Below are 18,554 nucleotides of genomic sequence, written 5' to 3'. Positions count from 1 at the left end.
TCTTGATATTTTCATCTCAAGTCACACTGAGTTAACATATTTCATCAACATGTATTCCTTGGGTTTATTCCCACATGAATACATCAACAAAGGTAAGCAGAATTAACAGATAAATTTATTTTGATACAAAAAATTAAAATCTATGTATGGTTTTTTCATAATACATGATTTCCATGAACTTTTTGAAATTTCATCATCTCTCTAATTCTGAATGTTTATTTTTTATAGCTTCTGGTACTGAATTTTATTCAATATCAACAAAGGATATCAGTGTGTCAAATGTTCTTATCTGGCTGTGTGTTTATAAGTAATAGTTCCTCTTTTCCATATTCATGACCTTCAAGAACATGTCAAATAAACCAAAAGAAATTTTAAGAATCTTTAGTTTCAGTCTTCTCATTCAGTAGATATTTAAAGTTTTGACACATTCTCGGCTTTCAAACACGTTTTTAGTGTTCATGGAATACAAAACTTGGCATTTTATCTAGACCATACTAATTATGCTTCATAGCTGCCTTCTTCTTTGAAGATAGTTGCAGTGTCAATAGGAAAGAATTTAATAAGCTTTTCTCCAAAATGGCTTATTTCTCCAAAATGGCTTATTGTTCTTGTGTAATGCATTAACAAATTTTGCATGACAATCTAACTTCATTATTATTGTAAGACTTAAATAGAATATTTTTATTTTATCAAAAGTAGTTTACAGTGTAAAAATTGTTTCACTTATATTATTATTTGAAATTAATTCTGTTATTTGAATAAACATTAAAGCCTGTTACTTTATTTAGTGTTTGAGCATAGATTTATAGTTACAAAAGTTGTCCTTAATTAAGAAAAAAAAAATTTTTGACAGGCTGAGTGGACAGTGAGAGAGAGAGACAGAGAGAAAGGTCTTCCTTTTCCGTTGGTTCACTCCCCAATGGCCACTGTGGCTGGTGTGCTGCGGCCAGTGCACCGCGCTGATCCGAAGCCAGGAGCCAGGTGTCCCTCTTGGTCTCCCGTGCGGGTGCAGGGCCCAAGCACTTGGGCCATCCTCCACTGCACTCCCGGGCCACAGCAGAGAGCTGGACTGGAAGAGGAGCAACCAGAACAGAATCCGGCGCCCCGACCAGGCCTAGAACCCAGGGTGCCAGCGCCGCAGGCGGAGGATTAGCCTATTGAGCCGTGACGCCGGCCAAGAAAAAATTTTAATCTGGTGCTGGCATTGTGGTGTCATGGATAAAATCTCCACCTGCAATGCTAACATCCCATATGGGTGCTGGTTCAAGTCCCAGCTGCTCCACTTCAGATCCAGCTCTCTGCTAATGGCCTAGGAAAAGCAGTGGAAGATGGCCTAAGTGTTTGGGTTCCTGGCATCCACATGGAAGACCTGGACGAAGCTCTTGCCTCCTGGCTTCAGACTGGCCTAGCACTGGCCACTGTGGTCATCTAGGGGGAAGCAGTAAATGGAAGATACTCTCTTCTTTCTGCTCCTCTCTCCCTCTCTCTCTCTGTCTCTCTCTCTCTCTCTCTCTGTCTTTCTCTCTCTGTAACTCTTTCAAACAAATAAATACATCTTTAAAAGAATTTTCATTTTATAAAGTATAGTCTCTGAATAACTTTGTAAAATGTTTGGTAATTGCTTTTGTTTTATTTACTGTCCTTAGTGTTAGAAAACTCTTTGGTCTAATAGTACATGATTTCTTATTTAAGCTAGATAAGAGTTTCATATTAGAATTATGTATGTAGTTTGAAATATTTATTAATTTAAATTTAGCTCTCTTTCTAGATGTTTTATATACCATGTGGAAATAAATATTCAAATAGGAAAAGATGAGTAATGGGTAACTAAATATATATATATATATATATATATACATACATATATACATATATATATACACACACACTCACATATATATATATATATATATATATATGTAACTATTTCCTGTATCTCTCTCATCCATTGTCTCATGCTTCAGAGGAAAATATTTAAACATGGACACCTCCCTCAGCAGTGTTCTCTACACTGTCCTCTCTTTTGGCTTCTGATAACCACATCTGCTATTTCACCCCTTTGGCCCTAGGAGTGTTAACACTTTTGTTTTCATAAGCTCTAGATACCTGTACTATTTCTTGTGGTTTGCCTACACCTTTATATATTAGCCGCTTTGTAAATAAACCTCTTTGTTTCATCCTGTGTAAGACAGCCCTGTTTACTCTTGCAATCTAAATGATCCCCTAGCATAATACGAGATGAAATCATAAGATACATTCTTCAACAACTTCTACATAGACTCAGGTGTCTGGATCTAGTATCCTCAGGGTACAAATATGAAGAATATCCACAAAATCATTCTTTTTTTAAGTTTCATTTAGTGCAGCATTTATTTGAAAGTGAGGAAGGGGGAGACGAGAGAGAGAGAGAGAGAGAGAGAGAGTTATTCCTTTCTCTGTTTCACTCTCCAAATGCTTATAATAGCCAGGGCTGGGCCAGACCAAAGCCAGGAGCAGGGAACTCAATTCATCATTGCATATGGGTGGCAGGGACCCTCGTGTTTGAGCCAATACCTGATGCCTCACAGGGTGCTCACGTACAGGAAATGAGATTCTAAGCAGAACAGGGACTCAAACCCAAGCACTCCCATAGAATCACATGTTTTCGTCCCAGCTGCTCCACTTCTAATTCAGTATCCTGCTAATGAGCCTGGGAAAGCAGAGGAAGATAGCCTGAATACCAGGGTCCCTGCCATTCATGTTGGAGACCAGGATGGAGTTCCTGGCTCCTGTCTTCAGTGTAGCCCAGCTCTTGCTTTTGCCATTTGAAGAGTGAACCAGTAGATGAAAGATTGACCTTTCTCTCTCTCTCAGTCTCTTCTCCTCCCAGTGTCACTTTGCCTTTCAAATAAATAAATTTGTATAAAATAAGTCCTTTTTTTAAAAAAAGAATCCTCTCAGATCTTACTTCAAGATGTTGTATTGCTGAGAGGACATTCGGCTGACTATATCTAGCTACTGCACCTAAGGGATCCATGACAGCATTCAAACAGAAGCCACCCCTGCTGGGGCTCTCAATAAGTGATTCAACAAGACAGGTGACACAGAACCAAAACTGACTGTGTCTAGTGCAGAACTTTTCCCACAGGCAACTTGGCTTTAGAGAACTCTTAAAGGCCTGGCTGGGGCTTTCAAAGCTAAACTGCAATCAAACAGCCTGTCTACTCAATTTCCCTCCACTTCTCCATCTCCTCCCACAGTTTTCAGACCTGCATTGAACTGGCAGCTCACTTACCTTCTCTTGCTTCCATCCGGTTTATCTTTCATGGGCATTTAACCCAATATTGTTCTTGAATTCCTACTCCAGTCTTTTTGCCTCCTTTTCAGAGCATGTGCACTGACACAGCTGGTTTCTCTAGATGAGGTATATTAATATTCTCATCTAGCATAGGTTTCCTTGGTTTTTCTTGAACATTTCCCCGAACAAGAGGACAAATTCTAAACTACATGTCCTAGGGGAAGATAGGCTCATTGACAGGCTTGCTTTTTGTCTCTGTAGATGGAGAATGGGCCAGGAGGCTCATATTTTGCTTAAAAAATATCTGAGCACCTTCAGCCAGAGAAAAGAAAGACCAAAACCACAACTGATGTGCTGATGTGCTTATGTGGTTGGGAAGGAGGTAGGCCCCTTCATTATAGGACATTATGTTATTCTTGTGCCCTCCCTTCCCCCGACTAGGATTCTAGGATTCTTGGATTCTAGAGACCTCCACCGTGAAAACTGGAGACTGCTTTCACACCACTTTCCAGGTTCCCTTGTGCATGTGTTCATGTGGTTCTTCTGATCCTGCTTGATTTCTACAATACTTTAGACTCCTCAGCCTCACCTGTTTTCCCACAGAACTGCTATAGTGGCCTTTTGTTTGCCGACATAGGTCTGATTCCTATGGATAGTGCATCATGTTAACATTATGCCCATCTGGCTTTACAGCCCAGATCTTCTCTGACATATGGTGTGGGGACCCCCTTGGATGCTCTTGACAAAACCCTGGGTACTCAGGTCATTTGGGAGCCTGCAGTCCGAGTTGGAACTAAGTTCAGGGAAGGTTCTATAGAAACCACTACGATATTTGTTATCATTAATCTTTTCTTTCTGTAGTTCTCTACTTTCATTTTAACACTTTTCTAGTACGGGAGGAGTAAACATGTTCTGAGGACTCCTTGAAGGACAAATACATTATTTTCCAATTTAATGGAAATTATCCCCTTATTTTAAAAGTTAGATATTTCATAGAGTTCAGGTAAGTCGCTTATAAATTTAAAACATTGATATTTAAAAGTAATATGAAATAGATATTAAAGTTGTACTAAAATATTATTACAGCAATATGTTATACTCAATGCTTATTACAATATTGATTTTTATACCATAATGATTCTTTCCTGGGATTTATTCTAATTAAATAACACACTGTATCTGTTTTTCATACAGTAAAGAATTTAACATATATATCAAGGACTTTTTTTTTAAAGATCTATTGAAAGTCAGAGTTACAAAGAGAGAAAGAGAGAGAGAGAGAGAGAGAGAGAGAATCTTCCATCTGCTGGTCCACTCCCCAAGGGGATGCAGTGGCCAGGGCTGAGCCAGGCAGAAGCCAGGGGCTTCATCTAGGTCTCCCACATGGGTGTTAGGGGCTCAGCCTCTTGATTCATCTTCCACTCCTTCTCCCAGGCCATTAGCAGGGGGCAGGATTGGAAGTGGAGCAGCTGAGACAGGAATTGGTGCCCATAGGAGATTCTGGTATCATACATGGCATCTTTACCCACTGTGCTATAATTCCAGCCCCTGTGTCAAGATCTTTTAAACATATTAAGTAAATATTTTCTTCCTTTCATATACAATGCTCACTCACAGCTTTCCATCTTTGATGTTAAATTCTGAGACTGGTACCCCAAGAAGAAGACTGACTGTATGTACTCCATCCAACAATGAAGACAGTCATCAACTTTGAGTGTCATAAAAGACCACCTACACTTACCTATAAAATATGCTATCCTTGACACCCAGAATTTAATTGTAAAGAAAATAATTACCTAAGTAATTTTATTTATCATGTACATCTCAAGAGCCAGGCCTAGAAGCATGAAAGTGTTTTTAAAACTAATCCATCCTGGGATCGCTGTGGTAAGAAAAGTAGTATGAATGCAGGATAGCTCACAGAATCCATATATATGAATATGTATTCATTAATTGAATGCACATTTAATAATTTATATTCATTTTTATTTGAAAAGCAGAGAGAGAGATCTTCCATCATCTTTTTAAAAAAGGTTTATTTATTTATTTATTTGAAAGGCATTGTTACAAAGAGGCAAAGGCAGAGATGGGGGTGGGTCTTCCATCTGCTGGTTTACTCTCCAAAGACACAAAGGCAGGAGCTGGGCCGATCCAAAGCCAGGAGCCAGGGAGTTTCTTCCAGGTCTCCTTCATAGGCACAGGGGCCCAAGGACTTGGGCCATCTTCTACTTTCCTAGGCCATAGCAGAGAGCTGGATCAGAAGTGGAGCCGCCGGGACTCAAACCTGCGCCCGTATGGGATGGCGGCACTGCAGGCAGTGGCTCTACCCTCTACACTTCAGTGCTGGCACCCATCATCTGTTTTACTCCCCAAATTCCTTCATCGACCAGCAATGAGCCAGGCTGAAACCAAGAGCCTGGAACTTACTCTAGATCTCCCAAGTGTGTGGCCAGAACAGAACACTAGAGTCATCACCTGATGCCTCCAAGGTTGCACATTAGCAAGAAATGAATTTGAAACAGAGCCAGGACATGGAGCCAGGCACTGTGATATGGGATGTGTGTGTCCCAAAGGACAGCCTAACTTTGTTCTAAAAGGCTGCCCCAGAAACAAAACTTTTATTTGACAAATTTAACTTTATTACATGAAAACCACTATGACACTTTTCATTCTGTTTTATTTCTGAAAGAAAAAAAAAATCAAATGATCATCCAAACTCTGGTCACAAACAAATTTTTTGCATCACAATTGAACTAAATGTAGAATTTTGCAATCTTTCAATTTTCTTAGGGTAAGAAATCCAGAATCTTAAGTAGAGAAAATTTAAAGTCCTCCTGTGGCCAAATATATTCTCCAAGATGATTGTCAGAGGATTGTCAGAGATAAGATTGAAAGTTCACATTTGTGTGCTCTTTTTTTTTTCTCTTTCTCACAGTAGAGCCATGTAGTAGAAATATACAGATGCTGTGTTAAAACTCATGTACTTGAAAGTGCAGAAGGTGGCTTTTCCATAATATAATTTTATAATGTATTGACTGATGGTGGAAAGTGAATAGAGATAGCAAATAATGTCTCTCTAGGATTCTTCTGTTAAGAGAGTACAGTTTTGTACCACACAGAGGCACCTACCTGTAGACTCTCTTTTGAAAATTCTTTATTCACGTGTTGCTCTTTAACATGATATTCAAGGTAAATAGCTTGTTCTGAGAAATGTGACTTCAAAAGGATCATATGCAAAACATCTGTATCTGGCACATTGTCCACAGAATAAATTCAATAGGTTCAAATTTTTTCAGTCTTCAGGCAAGAAAAAAAAATGCCAGAATGAATGACTGATTTAAAATGAGAAAGCTGTGTAGTGTTAGCCACCAAGACACTGGTGAGGTCATGAGTTAAAAATGAGTGCCATGTTTAGCTACACTATACAGAACAAATCTAGTGCCAGCTTGAGATGCTTATAAATTCCCCTTAAAATATTGTGGTTAACTGCTTCAAAGAATGTGAAAGTTGATTTAAATAAGTTTCCAGAAACTGAACTGTTTATTCCAACCTTGTCCAAAAACCTTTGATATGTAAATCGATTTGGAAACAAAGATATTTTTGCCTCTGAATGTTTCCATCCTCTGTGTGTGCTAATTGGCAACCTTGGAATAATTTCCCTTGATCTAAGAAATGGGCCTAAGTTAGATTTTGTGAAGGTCAGGGTGAGATAAAGAGATTTAATTCAATCTAACCAAAATAAAACTAATTTGCATTATTCTTCACACATGAAATAACAAGACCTGGAAACAGACATATATTAGTGTAACTCCCTGTCTGACATGGTTGCCTAAGTCAAGCCACTGAGCTTCTAAGTACCACAGTTTCATTACCTGTGAAATGGGTAAACTCATGCCTACTTTTCGGGTTTCAAATGAATTACTGATTGCACACATGAAGCATTTAGTTCTGAATTATACTCAACCATATAACTGGTACTTGTAGATGTCACTACTTTTTCACTTCTGATTATTATAAGGGTCATGACAGTAGTTCTTGCTTGTGCATTAAATCATTATCCTTAAAAGAGCCAAAATAACATAACTCAAAGTGCAATGAAAATAAATCGTTTTAATATACTCTGCTTAACTTGAATATATCGGTACTGCTTTTTTCTGCAGCAAATAAGGGAAAGGGATGTTAGAATTCTTCAACTTTATCCTCATTTGTCTATTTGAAGACTGGCACCTGAGAGATTGGTAACTTTCCCTGCTTTTGTCACACTAGGAGGTTACTATTGTTTTATATGGCTGATCTCCATTCTGATTGGTCAGTTCATCTGAGATGCAATTTGTTAGATATTCTGAGAATCATCCTTACATCCATGCCAGTTTGTGGGGATGTTAAGACCAAATATACGAATCCTCTGATACAGACTGAATTTACTTATGCCAATTTTTTTTTCTCTGAGTACATTTGTCTTGCTTCGAATACAAAGCCTCATTTATGAGTCTAACTCTTCATAGACAACTTGTGAGTCATCTCAGAATCTGATCTTCTGTCAAATAGGCATAGATCATATCAGACTTATCAGACTTTACTCATCCAAAACAATGTTTTCTCCTAACCTAAAGATTCCACAAAGCATCTAAATCACATTGTTTGATTTTTTCGGATTTTCCCAGTTCTTCCTAGAGAAACTTGCCATATGACCAACAGCTGTGTTATTTTTTACAACAAATAGATTTTCACTAAAAACATCAGTACTGGCATTTTCAAACAAACAATTAAATTAAAAGTCTGGCAAAGAGGAGTAAAATACTAGAGAACATTAGAAACAGCATATTTCACCACTTCCAGTCAGCCTTTATTTTTCCTGGATGTCAGTAGCAGTCGGTTGTATGTGCTGATTACTTACTAATTATCAACAATACAGAAAGTGTTGTGATTGCTGATACTTTGCAAGTTTCTTCTTTTTTTCTTCTATTGGTGTTTAAAAAAACCCCATAATCCGAGATCTAATCTCTTAAGAGAGCTTTAAAAGTATAGTATGGTTAACCATAAGCACAATGCAGGACAGCCACTGTCTAGGGCTTTTCTGTCATGTGTGACTGAAAGTTTATATTTATTAAATAGCAATTCCCATTCCTCGCCCTGCCCCTCTACAAGTCTATGTCTTCCTTGTTGATGTTTACCACTTTAAATAGCTCCAATCAGCGTAATCACGGAGTATTTACCCTTCAGTGAATGGCTGATTTCACTTCGGGCAGTGTCCTCAAATTTCCTCCTTACTGCAGCACACGATGGTATGGTTTCCTTGTATTCTATGGTTGAATAATATTGCATTGTATACACGTACTTTCACGGTCTGAATGTTTTCATCATTTTGATTGTTTCCTTTGCTGTGATGAAGTAGTTTAATTTGATAGAGTCCCACTTGGATATTTTCACTTTTGTTTAGCTACACATTTGGTGTCATATATGAATCTATTCCCCTATATTTTTACCACTAATTTTACAGTTTTAAGAGTTACGTTTCAGCGGCCTGTGTTGCGGTACAGCGGTTAAAACTGTAGTCAGCAACACCTGCATCCTTACCGGTGCTGATTCAAGTCCCAGCTGCTCCTCTTTCCAACCTGATAATGCACCTGGGAAAGCTGTGTAAGATACTTCAAGTGCCTGGGCCCCTGTCATACACCTGGGAGATCCTGATGGTGTTTCTGGCTCCTGGCTTCAGCCCTGCCTAACCCTGGCCTTTGAGGCAATTTGGGTGTGAACCAAGAAATGGAAGATATGGAAGATCTCTCTCTCTCTCTCTCTCTCTCTCTCTCTCTCTGGAATTCTGCCTTTCAAATAAGTAAATAAATATTTAAAAATAACAGTTACATTTCATTCTTTAATCAACATGAATGGATGTCTGTGCATGATGTAAGATAAAAGGCCACTTTTATATTTTTGCACATTGATATCCAATTTTCCAAACACTGTTTGTTAAATAGGTTATGACTTCTCTCTTGTGTCTTCTTGGTACCCATTTCAATGACCATATGTGTGTGAGTTTACTTCTGAACTCTATTCTACTCCATTGGTTTCTATCTGTCTTTATGCACATATATGATCATGTCTTCTGTGAACAGAATTAATTTGACTCCTTACTTCTGAGTTTGGGCACCTTCTACTTGCTTTTCTTTCCTAATTCCTGTAGCTAGCGCTTCCAACAATATGTTGATAGAAATAGCAAAGTTTGACATCCGTCCTTTGTCCTGATCACAGGGGGAAAGCTTTCCTTTTCATTACAGTGTCTGATGTCACCTCTGCACTTTTCATGCATGATCTTTATTAAGTTGAGTTATTTGTCTTCTATTCCTAGGTTGTTGAGTGCTTTTGTCGTGAGAGAGTGTGAGGTTTTGTGAAATGCTATTTAATCATTCAATTGATTTGATCATGTGATTCAATGTGTTACTGTGCTTGAAGACAGCATATGGTTGTATTTTATTTATGTCCATTTAGCTGCTCTATACTATTTGATTGGAGAGCGTAAGCTATATCTGTATCTATGTATATATGCTTAATTATTGTGGTGGGCTTTCAGTGCAGTGGTTAAGATGCTGCTTGGAACACCTGCATCCCTGTAAGAGTACCTGTGTGAAGAAAATGAGTAAATCTCAGTGTGCTTTCGGCACAGTAGTTAAGATGCTACTTAACTTGGGAAGCTCTGGGTTGAGTCCTGGCTCCATTCTCCACTCCCTAATGCACAGTACAGGAGGCTCAGTGGTTGGGGTCTCTACCACCCACCTGGGGGGACCAACATTGACTTCCGCACTCTTGTCTTCACCTGACCACCGTCACTTCAGTTGTGTGCATTTGGGGAATGAACCAGTGAATGTCTGCAATCTGTGTCAATCTGTTCTCTTTCCATTTCAAATAAATAAATAATTGAGAAAAAGTTAAAAATAATTATGATAAAGAGTAAGCATTTTGTTCATTGTTTTCTATCTGTTTTTATGGCCTTTGTCTCTCTTTTCCTTCCTTGCTGCCTTTCTTTATGTTTTGCTGATATTTTGTAGTGCCCTGATTTGAGTCCTTCTTTTTATTTTTTTTTGGTGTATCTTTTATATTTGCAGCTATTACAGAGCTTACATAAAACAACTTAAAGTTATTTTACTCTATTTTAAGCTGATAAAAAGCTGAATATTGGTTGCATACAAAATCTCTACTTTCTCCCCTCCCCCATATACTGTTAATGATGTCCCAAATTATGCCATTATAAATTGTGTGTCCATTAACCTATTTTACAGTTATAGTTAATTTGTATACTTTTGGATTTTAAATTCTATTCTATTCTAGAATTATGAGTGATTTATGCACTGTCAGTAGATTGTTATAGTTTTCCATGTTTACTGGCAAACTATATTTTTCTATGCTTTCATGTTGCTATGTACTTGACAGCCTCCTTTTAGCATTTCTTGTAAGGCATATCTGGTGTGGATGGACTCCCTCAGCATTCATTTAACTGGGGAAGTCCCTATTTCTATTTTATTGTTGAAGAACAGTTTTAATGGTAAAGTATTCTAGTTGGTAGTTTTTTCTTTTATCCTTTTGAATTGATCATATCACTCCTTTATAGCCTGCTGGGTTTCTGCTGATAGTCTTTGGAAGTTCCTTTAATGTGACAAGCCACTTTTCTCTTTTTGCTCTCAAAATTCCATTGTCTTTGACTTTTATTATTTTTTGTTTTATTTTTTATTTTTATTTATCTATTTATTTTGTCAGAGCTACACAGAGAGGAGAGGCAGAGAGAGAGAGAGAGAGAGAGAGAGAGAGAGGTCTTTCATCCACTGGTTCATTCCCCAGTTGGTCACAATGGCTGGAGCCATGCCGATCTGAAGCCAGAAGCCAGGAGCTTCTTCCGGGTCTCCCATGAAGGTACAGGGGCCCAAGGAATTGGGCCATCTTCTACTGCTTTCCCAGGCCATAGCAGAGAGCTGGATTGAAAGTGGAGCAGCCGGGTCTCGAACCGGCACCCATATGGGGTGCTGGCACCTCAGGCCAGGGCTTTAACCCACTGTGCCACAATGCCAGCCCTGTCTTTGACTTTTAATAATTTGATTTTATATTGTATCTTGCTGAGGACTTACTCAATTTTTTATTTTCTGATATGCATTCAGCTTCTTGATCAGAATGTCCTTTTGAAATTTTTGATGATTTTTGGACTGATCCCTTAATTTCTGTCTGTCTTTCCATCCCCTTTCTTCTAAGTCCTTCTTCTGTGTTTATATTTAAATATTCAGAGACCTCATCAGTATTAAAAAAAGAAACTGAAAGAAACTTTTACCTCACCCTGCTGCCTATTTCAACTATCATGCAATATATTTTCCTTCATTTCAGTATCATATTTTTTATCATGATTAGTCTGCACCCACTATTTCAACCTTCTATGCTTCCAGGGCCCCTTTTAAACTGTTGCTATCTAAATTCCAGCCCCATTATTCTTCTGAAGCAGATCCTTTAGAGACCTCAGATGGTTTTCTTCTTGCTAATTCCAATGCCCTCTCCCCCTCATGTTCTTAATCTCTGATGTATTTCGCATCACCTAACCATAGTTCTTCTCTGATGTCTCGAACACCGCTGGATACTGGATTTTATTCTTCCCCCATGACTGTTGCTTTGTGTTAAGCGAGTCTTCTTGACAGACTTTTCTGTATATCAGCATCCACGCATTGCATAGATCCAAGTGTTTTTCCAATGTGTATAATGATAAATCCCCAAGCTAGAATTCTATCATGAAATTTTGATATTGCAAGAATATCCAATATATTATGTTTTGATAAAAATGTGCTAGAATGTCAAGATTTTAGTGCAGTATTTGTGAATGTAATTAAAAAATAATGGACATTAAACGTAAGATATTTTAGAGGGTTATTAGGGTCATCACATTCTCTGAATTAATGTCAGGAAAGTTTATTAAATCAACCCTTTTTTTTTTCTTTTCTTTTTTTTTGACAGGCAGAGTGGACAGTGAGAGAGAGAGACAGAGAGGAAGTGCTTGCTTTGCCGTTGGTTCACCCCCCACAATGGCCGCCGCGGCCGGCACACCTCCTTAACACAAAGTTGGTTAACACATTTTCAAGTATTAATAGCTGATTTTTATTAACCAAAAAACTTGGACTAATGCAAAGTCTAGTCTTCTTCTATTTTTAATTTTTATTTATTTATTTATTTATTTATTTATTTATTTTGACAGGCAGAGTGAACAGTGAGAGAGAGAGACAGAGAGAAAGGTCTTCCTTTGCCGTTGGTTCACCCTCCAATGGCCGCCACAGCCGGCGCACCGCGCTGATCTGATGGCAGGAGCCAGGTGCTTCTCCTGGTCTCCCATGGGGTGCAGGGCCCAAGCACCTGGGCCATCCTCCACTGCACTCCCTGGCCACAGCAGAGAGCTGGCCTGGAAGAGGGGCAACCGGGACAGAATCCAGCACCCCAACCCGGACTAGAACCCCGTATGCTGGCGCCACAAGGCAGAGGATTAGCCTGGAGAGGCGCAGTGCCGGCTCTATTTTTAATTAAACATTTTTAGTCATTATTTTGAGTATTAAAAAATTCTCATTCTTTCTCTGTTTCCTTTGTAATATTGCATAAATTTCTGAATTGGTTGCAATTTTTGTTGTATAAATTTTTCCACTAAAATATGTGGCACTGACTTCTTTCTGGTTGAAACACAAGGCAAGACCTTTATTTTCATTGTGTTAAGAAAGTAACTAACCCTGACTTTAAACACATGTTGTTAACTCTTTCCATGGCAAACTGGCTTTCCACATTTTGAATAAGATTGCTTTATCTTAGAGAGTTAGCACTTGCATGTTATTGATCAACCTTTGCAAATTGTTTGGGGTATGTATTATTTATAATTTTCTAAAAGATTTATTTATTGAAAGTCAGAGTCAAAAGACAGGGAGACAGAAAGAGACAGACAGACACACACATACACACACACACAGAAATATCCCTTCCATCTGCTAGTTCATTTCCCAAAGGTGCATAACAATGGGGCTTGGGATGATGCCAGGATACCTAGAACTCCATCTGGGCCTTTCTCATGGCTAACAGAGATCTAAGAACTAGGGCCATCATCTGCTGCCTTCCCAGGCACTTTAGCAGGAGGGTGGATCAAAAGTAGGGCAACCAGGATTCAAGACATGCACTCCTTTATGGATGTAGGCATCCCAATAGCTACTTAACCTGCTGCATCACAATACCCACCCAATTGTTTATAATAATTTTTTAAAACATGACTTAGTTTTGTATAATGTCTTTATTTTTTTAAATATCAATCTTACTAATGTCAACACAGAACCTAAAGTTATTAGAAAATTATATAATTTTTATAATAATAGAATAGTGGAAATCCAAGTTTTGCAATACCAAGTGCTAAATTGTAACTCATTTATATTTACTTGCTTTACATAGTAACTTCTTAAATTGGCAGTCTTCATTATGCCTTTATCTTTGGATCTCATCATATTGGGTTATTTTTTTGTGGCTTGTTTCAAATATTTGTTCTAACATGATCAGATCAGAGCACCACACAATAAAAGTGGTGTGGATGTGTTGAAAATCCAGCTTATCCAGCTAAACATGCCTCAAATAAGAAATGAACAAAACCAATGTTTTTATTCTGGAAACAAAAGCAGAGTAGCCCATAACAGCTGCCTCCTCACATGTGAGTAACTGCCATTTTGAGGAAAATAAAAAGTTTATGTTTCTTTTATGCTGTTTCACAGGGCAGGTGTAAATAATGGAAAGCAAGACACATTTAACACTCACAACTAAAAGAAGGAAGACAGGTGGTCATTTGATACAAGGGCCCAAGTCACTGCTTGGGAAGCCTGTGTTCAATATGAGAGTGCTTAATTGGATTTCTGGCTACTCTATTTCCCATCAAGCTTCCTGCTAATGCACACTGGGAGGCAGCACATGATGGCTCTAATTACTTGTCTCTGCCACCCACATGGGAGATCCAAATGGGCTCCTGGCTTGCCCTAGCCCTGGCTGTGGTGGGCATTTGAGAAGTGAACCTGAGGATAGAAGATCTATCTTTGTTTCTTTGCCTTTCAAAAAGAATTAAAATAAATAAACAAAAACTCTTTTGGGGATTGTAATTTGGTACAGTGTGTTGGGCCACTGATACCAGGATCCTACATGTGCTCTGGCTCCAGTCCCAGCTGCTGCACTCCTGATTCAGCTTCCTGCTAATGCACCTGAGAAAGCAGCAGAATATGGCCCAGATACTTGAGCCCTGTCACCCCACAGGGGACCTGGATGGAGGTCCAGGCTCCTGGCTTTGTTCTAGCCCAGCGCTGGATGTTACAGCCAATTGAGGAGTGAACCAGCAGATGGAAGCTCAGTCAATTCCTTGTATTATTTCAAGATAATCTTTCTCTCTGCTCACTACTATTCATATAGGTGCAGTACTCAATCCAGCCTTGTACTTCAGGTCTTCAATTTTTCCCACCACAGCCTTTCAACTCACTCTTGCCCATCTCTTCCTTTTCCAACACTCTCTATAATAGAAAGAGAATTATGTAGTTTTTTTTTTTAAGATTTACTTTATTTATTTGAAAGACAGAGTTACAGAGAGAGGTAGAGACAGAGAGAGAGAGGTCTTCCACCTGCTGGTTCACTCCCCAGATGGCCGCAACGGCTGGAGCTGAACCGAGCCGAAGCTAGGAGCCAGGAGCTTCTTCCAGGTCTCCCACATGGGTGCAGGGCCCAAGCACTACTGCTTTCCCAGGCCAAAGCAGAGAGCTGGATGGGAAGAGGAGCAGCCAGGACTAGAACCGGGCCCAAATGGGATGCTGGCGCTTCAGGCCAGGGCTTTAACCCACTGCACCACAGCACCGGCCTGAATTATATAATTATTTAATATGATATTATGTAATTGATGGCAACTTTATCCTGTTTTCCCTTAACAAGCCACTTTCTATATCTAAGCAGACAGGACAACTCAATATCTCTTAAAATGTTCTGCATGATTAGTTTTATATATTTGTGTCTTTATCTACAATGGATCAGTGGTGTATTTATTGAAACTTTCAACTTCCAGGCCTGACCAATTCCCATGTTCTTCATGAAATCACCCAAGGTTCTCTTAATCACATCACTTCATTATATTTTTCCTTCAAATTTACATTTTATCCTAATTTTTGAAGTTTTTCCTTCATATCAATACAATCTTTTCCACTAAACTATAAGCTTTTTGATGATTCATTTTAAATGCTGTGTTAATGTACAGATATGTGAATACTTCCAAAATACTGACAGCATTGTTGTTGCCAAGAAAATTTCTGAGACTGCCTTACTTGATTACAGTCCATTGCCCCCTTGTCATTTCTTTTAATCAGGTTTAATTTTCAAAATCCCGCTGCAAGCAGCATTAAAATTTTTTAATGAAAATTGAGAGCCAGAATACTCAAAATGAGAGATTGTTTATCACAAGAGGCACAATATATTTTATTTCAGTTCTTTCTAAAACTGGTAATCTTTGGCAGTTGGAAGATCAGTCTTTCTGATGTTGGATTTTCCACCCTTCCCAACAGGAATGATATATGGACAAATTTTAACAATGCACTTTCATCTTTGTCTCATATACAGAGGCATCAGCATGATTCACAAGAATGAGTTATGAGACTGCATGCCGCCATTAATGCTGCTCTTTCTCACGCCCATGCAGTTCAGAGCATTTTGATTCTATTAACTCAGCATGCCCAAGAAATATTTCTTTTTTCCTCTGCCTGAATCACATCTTAGTGACTACTCTACAATGCCATTGTGTAAATGCTTTGCGTGAGCTATTTTTAAAGATTTATTTATTTATTTGAAAGAATTACAGAAAAAGGGAGAGAGAAAGACAGAGAGAGAGAGGGAGGCAGATCCCCCACATCTTCTGGTTCACTCCCCAGATGGTCGCAGCGGTCAGGGCTGGGCCAGACCAAAGCCAGAAGCTTCTTATGGGTCTCCCATGTGGGTAGTAGAGGCCCAACTACCTGGGCCATTTTTCACTGCTTTTCCCAGGCCATTAGCAGGGAGCTAGATCGGAAGTGGAGCTGCTGGGGGGCCAGCATGTTGGCATAGCAGGTAAAGCCACCGCCTGCAGTGCTGGCATCCCATTTGTGTGCCAGTTTTAGGTGCGGCTGCTCCACTTCCAATCCAGCTCTCTGCTGTGGCCTAGGAAAGCAGTAGAAGATGGCCCAAGTCCTTTGACCCCTGCAACCGCATGGGTCCTGGTTTCGGATTGCCAAGCTCTGGCCATTGCAGCCAACTGGGGCGGATGGAAGATCTCTCTCTCTGCCTCTCCTACCCTCTCTGTGTAACTCTGACTTTTAAGTAAATAAATAAATCTTAAAAAAAGAAGTGGAGCTGCTGGGACATGAACTGATGCCCATAAGGGATGCAGGAAAGAAGTTCTGTTATTACACCCATTTTATGGATGAGAAACACCGAGGTGAATAGACGTCAAGCAACTAGGAAGTAGTAGAAAGGAGTTTCAAATCCAGGACTGACTGATTCCACCACCACCCTAACAACTCATGTTATCCTGTTTAACTCAGTTTAGACAGGAAATGTGTTTATTTTGCTTTATAGTTTGCTAGGTACCTTTATAGCCTATTATTTAATTTAATTCATATAGCAATTTTGTGAGCAAAGCACTATTGTTCTCCCCACTATATAGCTGAGGAAAAAGAGGACATGTGACACGATTTCTCCTGGGGCTCAGAGCCTGAACTGGAGTTTGAGATTTGAATCTAAGTAGAATATAATATTGTATCTTTAGTCCTTTGCCTCACACTCGTAACCACACAAAGAATTTCTAATCAAATCATGTACATGCACACATGTATATATTCCCAGTGGCCTTTTTCAAATAAAGAATTCTTCATGATTACATACATAGTGAATGCAAACACCAAGCTAATGAGATTGGAACTGAGCACAAACATTGGGGTAGCTTTATATTCTGGGTAAATAAAAGCAACCAGGGAATTACAAAAGGCCCTGCCCAGGAACTTCAAAGAAAATATGCTGTCCCTGTTAAGATCCTTTAATGCGAACTTATCCGAAACAGAATGCCTGTTATGGGAATTTTCTATGCCATGCTCACGCACATCGTTGCCTACTAGTCAGGCTGAGGCATAGGATAAAAATAATGGAAATTTCAGGTGTTAAATTAGCCACCCTGGGGCACTGCTACACAGTCCCTTGAATGCAGTAAAGGAAATATATGGAATGCGACAAAGAAAATTAATTAAAATGGGCAATAAAGACTGCCAAGTTCAAACAAATTGTGGCCCCTAGCACATACCACTTCTTTACCTGCAGGCCAGACTTCATGAAATCCAGACAGCTTAAACCGTGTTTTTATGATTTAATGGGGAAAGGAGATTTTCATGTTTCTTAGTTATTTGGAAATCTACACTGACCACCTTGCACTTGAGAATTCTAAGAAGGAAAATTTATTGAGGCCATATATTCCTGTCTTCAGTAAAAACAGCAAAATGTCCAATTCAATTCCATTTGGAAGTTTTCAATAAGAAAGTTTAAATTATTCAAAAACAACAATTTGCCTATTGTCCAGTGAACACTGAAAAACTTTAGAGTTACTTGTAAGAAAGTTTAAGTTTTCAATAATCATTCCAGTATTCATTTGGGTTGCTATTTCAAAACACTCTTCTTCTATTAATATTTTTAATCCCTTTTCATTGTATCTTCAATGTCTATTATCACTTTCTCATTTACTCATATTTTGGTAATGTAATAAGCAGTAGCAACATATATGGCAGAACTCCATGCCTATTCCATATTTTCTGTAACATTTCACCCTATCCCGTTCAAGACTATGGCTATCTACAAGTGAAGCCAAATTTATATCCATCAAAGTGGCACGTTTGCTGAGCCAAATAAACTGAAACATTCAAATAATTTATGCCTTGCTATGTTTGGTGATAAACAGACATTTTAATTAAGTTTGAGGCTGAAGCTTTTAAAAACTTCTGCCTGGATTTTATCACCTACAAAAACAACAGGACCTTGGCTAACAAGAGAGACAAATTGAAGGACACAGTCTATACATTGACATGGACTATGGATACAGGTATTGCACTGCTTATGTAAGATATAGCATCAACTTCAAAAGGCATCTTCAGAAAACCTCATAATAAAACTGACTTTTTATTATTTTTTGTCCCCTGTGCCAAAACCGAAAGGCTCATAAAGACACAGGTATGAATAGGAAATGGGGATT

This window comes from Oryctolagus cuniculus, chromosome 20 (assembly GCF_964237555.1).
Source record: "Oryctolagus cuniculus chromosome 20, mOryCun1.1, whole genome shotgun sequence".
Classification (NCBI taxonomy): Eukaryota; Metazoa; Chordata; class Mammalia; order Lagomorpha; family Leporidae; genus Oryctolagus; species Oryctolagus cuniculus.
The sequence above is the reverse complement of the archived record's forward strand: the minus strand, read 5'-3'. Positions refer to the sequence as shown.